The 5396-nt window shown below is 29.0% G+C and overlaps 1 protein-coding gene across 4 annotated transcripts in view; it reads right to left on the reverse strand.

Annotated features, from left to right (window-relative positions):
- Positions 1-1814, reverse strand: part of LOC106478312 (zinc finger CCCH domain-containing protein 10-like) — a 13431-nt gene extending 11617 nt beyond the window's left edge. The window contains exon 1 of one of the 4 annotated variants that reach the window (XM_013938842.2): positions 1706-1814. The gene's annotated coding sequence lies outside the window, so the exon portion shown is untranslated. The remainder of the gene's footprint in view (positions 1-1705) is intronic. The other 3 variants (XM_013938845.2, XM_013938841.2, XM_013938844.2) reach the window with 3 other exon arrangements.
- Positions 1815-5396: the final 3582 nt, after the last annotated feature.

Here is a 5396-nt window from a genome sequence, read left to right on the forward strand (position 1 = left end):
TTTAATTTACGTATTAGTAAAGTTAAAAAAAATTAAAAACCTAACTAACTAATAAACTAAGTAGTTGTTACTAAATAACTAATAATACTATAACTAACTATATATATATATATATATATATACACATCTGCCCAATTCCAACTGATAGCATGTAAAACAAATAAGGAATTAGAACTGTAAGCAAATGATACCTTAACAACAATTTGATTTATGTCATAACAGGTATGTATCTGTAAGTCATGAAAACAATTGAATGTAGAATCTATCCTTTACTTTAATACTTTGAGTAAATAATGTCTACAGTATCTCCAGCCTTGTTTTCTTACTTTTTTTATGATCCATATTTGCAGGTTTTTAAATTCCAATTTTTTTTATTTATCTTGTTTGTTGGCTTTTTATGCTCAACTATGGGCAAAGGATTACTTGATAAGGTGGGTAACTTTATACAATGTAATGATAATAAACAACCAGTAGCTAGCTGATACGGTTCATGATGATTTACTGTAGCTATCGATTATCTGTTCTCATTAATTCAAGATGTAAAATGTTAAGCTGCAGCTGGAGATTTGAGAAAATAGTGAGTATTTACAGTTTCTGTGTAAGTAAATTCTCTCTCTCTCTTTCTCTCTCTATATATATATGTATATAATGCATAGCAATGGGCAAATATATGTCTAGACTAAGACACAACCTCCACTAAGTATAAAATTTTGACCACAAGAAAAACAGCCATTTCAAATAAAATGTATACATTTAAAAGATTGCTTCGTGTCTTTTAAATTAATTATTCTATGAATGTGTGTAATAAAATTTAATACTGTGTATTGATTTTTTTTACTTCTTCATACATAATATAGGGGTTGGTTCCCTAAGTACATCAATTGTATAGCGTATAAAGCATTGAGTATCTACATGTTAGTCATCTAATGTTCATCTATTATTGGCTGGTAATTCCTGTTTCATCCTGTACCTTTAAGGGACACCAGGTATGTGTAAGAAAGCTAACTTTAAGAGGTAATGATAATATAATTTACACTAGAAATAGAATTATGATGTTTTTTAGCTTATGTAAAATATAGAAGATACAAATCAACTTTTCAATACCCATACAACCTTCGCAGTACTTTATTTAGTATTTTAAAAAATTAGTTTGCAACATACCAAGCTACTTTTGTTGTAACTGGCAAGAGAGTAATAATTACAAATGGGCCATTTTAAGCAATTTTTTTTTCTTTATAAGTCTAACACGTGTGCTTTTTATGTGTGCACAGCCTTAGCAGTCAATAATAAAGGTTTACAAGCGATGTTTGCGTAAGCCTAGTACTATTAGTATTAGGAGTAACAAGAGTAAACTAATCTTACTACCAATACCATTGATCCAATTTTATGGTCAATGTAAACGAAAGTCTAAGATAATGAATAAAAATAATATAAATGTTTAGACTTAAGAACAATAGATTGAATTCAATATTAACACCTTATTGTTATTGTATTATTATAAATAATACTCGTACCTAAGCCTTAAAAGTTAAAATGTTAAACGTAATTATTACTTTTAACTTAGGCCTAAGTCAGACATATTAATTTAATATTGTATTAATGATACAATCTACGTTGTTCAATTTTCATCAAAACACAAGTCAGAGGTGAAAAATGATAAGTGAATACGTTAAGTGAAATTTTGAAAAACAAAAATCATTAATACCCAGACTCACACCAACCACTTGAATTAAACGACAACGCCAAATCTCTACTACTGAGCCTAAACTAACAACTAGCTGTAACAATGGCGCCAATATCAAGAAAAGTGAATCACAAAACCAGATTTCTAAAGACATAATTAGAAAAAAATTAGAAAATAAGTATATTTTATAACACTACAAAATGAAAATACAAAATAGTTTTTTGAATTAACATGACAATTTGATATAATATGTTTTGCTAAACGTTTCACAAACTTATTAGGCATTTTAAATTATTTTGAATTAAACTGCCTGTTTCTAAACTTTTAAAAATATAAATTAAATATATTTTCAACATAAACTTCACAAAAAAAAAGACACATTAAACACATCAAGTTTTTTCCCTCCCAACCAAAATAATAAATAAATAGAAGGTTCTCGTTGATGTTTGATAAAATTACTAATACATAATATTTACAAAAAACGTTTGATAACTGATTAAATAAATGAGTGGAATACATTAGAAAATTCGTAATAATAGATGTCAAATACAGACTGATTTTTATTAATAGTAAGGGTAAAATATAGACGCTCTTACTTGATAGAAGTTTTAGGTGTGGGGGTATGCATAAAAGGCTTTGTTAATGGATTGCATCTGTCTAGGAAGTTTTGGGGTGACGTTTCGAGCTGCTAGCGCAGGTGTTTTTGTTCTATGTGCATGTATAAAAAAATCTCTTTGCTGTTTCTGGACGTATGTAGAAAGACTCTGACGTCAGTAACCAGCAAGATTTAAATGAATATTATATGCCAGCCAGTAAGGGTGAAGACGTATACAATTACCGTGAGTAAATATTTTGTTCGTTTGGGTTTGTTTCTCTCCTTTGTTGTCTACGTTCGTGTTCGATGCATTTTCGGTGTAATATATCCGGAACCAGCTTTTTGTGGATATCTTTGAACTTATTTATTGGACATCAGTCTACCACATGAACAAAAAATAAATGGGTACTCTTTATGCAATCAAGAAAAATAATCGCTATTCAAAGGATAGAAATACTTTTGAGATTAAGCAATTTTTTTGTTATACTAATGAGTTTTCTTTGCATTTTTGGTAAAGTTAACTACAAACGCACACTGAATTGTGCTTTATTTGTATTTTACTCTACTTCTATATTTCACCTCCGTTTTAATCCAAAATTAACGTTTTATTGATGTTTGATGAACATAAGATCATTTTTACTTTACTTTAGTTTTACCGTCAAAATAGGCTTTCAGAAATAAAGAAAAATGGGATATACTAAATCGCGAAACTGAATGGAAATACACACTACAACCGGGAATAGCGAGAATTGCAGTTTAATCATACAATAACAATATATTTAATTCGAAAATGAACTAAACCGTAAACAATACTCAGAGAAGCACATTGTGAGTTATGAAACAGCAGTCAGCAACATTATGTATTTTTAAATTATTTATATTTTCCAAATTCTGGAACAGACATGGCTGCTTCGAACAGTTTACAAAAACTTTAGCAACTTAACACACGAGAATGTTTACAAAAAGAATAGTTTAAAATATTTCAGATAAATAGTTACGAATTAACAAACAATACAATTTCAGTGATGAATTGCTATTTTGCAACAAGCTCAGAACTAAGCACAAAGTGAAAAAATATAACTGTCACAGCCAGGGTGTCAGGATACAATAATATTAAACAGACCGACTGTTACAGATTGGAAACTTATGAATCATAACTTAAACCAGAACCAAAATCAAGATTAGAGTTCAATATAAGTTTAATAAAAACAAGACAATTAATTCTATCGTACTTATGGTAAATGTGATTAAACTATATACCGTATTTTTCGGTGTATAAGACGCACTTTTTTACCCAAAAATGTTATGTCAAAATCTGCTTGCATCCTATACACCGAAGGTATGAATAATATATAGGTATATATTCGATATACACAAGCCATGTGTAAATGTAACTGAATAGGCATGCATAGTTTAGTTCAATTGAATGTGTTATTTATAACAATAGTAGTTTTTTCTTTTAAAAACATAACTATTTATAATGCTCCTTAAATGATAAAAAAATAAATTACAATGAAAGCAATGAAGATTTTGTAGGTTTTGAACCAAACTAAATAACAGTAAATTTTTTGTAGATTTACGGTATTTTCTTATTTTGATGTTCTGAGCTCTTTTGTGTTTAGAACAATATATACTCATTTTTAAAGTATCAAATTGAATTTTTGTTCAATAAAAATCTTTCAAATGCTACTGTAGCTTTTTTTCCCCCAAAACTTTGTCTTCAAAATAAGGGCACCTCTTAAATTCCGAAAAATACGTTAACAAAGCATGGGTTAAAAGTAACTTTACAAGTAAAGTAAACGTACTTTGAATTTAATAGAAACTAATGCTTACTTCAAATGTTGGATTCAAATACTCGTAATTTATAACAATTAGATATTCATCCAAGTCTATAGTTATCTAAAGTACACATGATTTTAAATACATTAATCTAAAGTGCTAGAATTCAACCCCTTCTATATATTTATAGCTACATTCATGTTGGATTACAATTGTAGTTCTAAAAGAGAAATTACAGCTATCAGACGGGAGGGTGTGCAATAAAATGTATTAGTTGTTTTATGAAATATTCTACAGTTCGTTGCTTTGCTACATACTCCTAAAAGCAAAAAACATAAATAAATTATCCATCTCTGAACTAATTTATAAAATTTAGAAGAGGATACTTCTCCGAATAAGCTGATTCAGATTGAATAATAGTTTCTAATCACTCAGCTTTTTATAACACTTATCTATCTTTTATTTATATATATACCAAACGTGATTTTTACTTGATATCTAATAAACACTATCGGTTTATTGTAATAAAAAGGACCTTTGTTTGTTTAATGTTAAGTACAAAGCTACACAACGAGCTATCTATGCTCTGCCCACCGCTGGTATGAAACCCGATTTTTAGCGTTATAAACCATCAGATTAACTCCTGAGCTAACACAGTGAGGATGGGGAAGGGTAGGCTTAAATTCACTGTTTCACAATACTGAAGGATCTACGCACAAGCAATGATCGTTACATTTTTAGTGCTAGACATTTCAAAACCATACGGTAAAAGTGGAGTGACTATTGTATTAGAATGGATCAATTTTACAGTGATCAGCCTATTTTCCCACGTATTTAAGCTACGTCGAAGTGCTAACGAACACGAAATAGGCTTAACTAATTATTAGCCTTATATTACTTTAGATTCTGAGATTCCGTGGCTTATTCATTCAGAACTTTAGATGTCTTCCCTACGTAGTCACGACTTATTAATAATTATATAAGTAACTTAAAATTATGTTGAATAGTTGACTTTAAAAATTTAACAGGATTAAGTAAAACAGTGTAGTTCATAAATAGATTATAATACATATGTATATATTTATTTTTAAAGTGACATGTAAATTACTTATGATAAGATGAGAATATGGATTACCTTATAATTTATTTATTCTTTCACTATAAGCCTCATGGTGGCTTAACGGCAAGTCTGAGAACTTATAATACTAAATTGGTTTTGATATCCGCGGTAGACTGAGCACAAGTAACTCATTGTACTTACAATAAACTCAAATGTAACTGCTGCCATCTCTCGGTATATTTAATGATTGACAATAATTACTATATTTGATGGAATGT

Source organism: Limulus polyphemus, unplaced genomic scaffold (assembly GCF_000517525.1).
Source record: "Limulus polyphemus unplaced genomic scaffold, Limulus_polyphemus-2.1.2 Scaffold199, whole genome shotgun sequence".
Taxonomy (NCBI): Eukaryota; Metazoa; Arthropoda; class Merostomata; order Xiphosura; family Limulidae; genus Limulus; species Limulus polyphemus.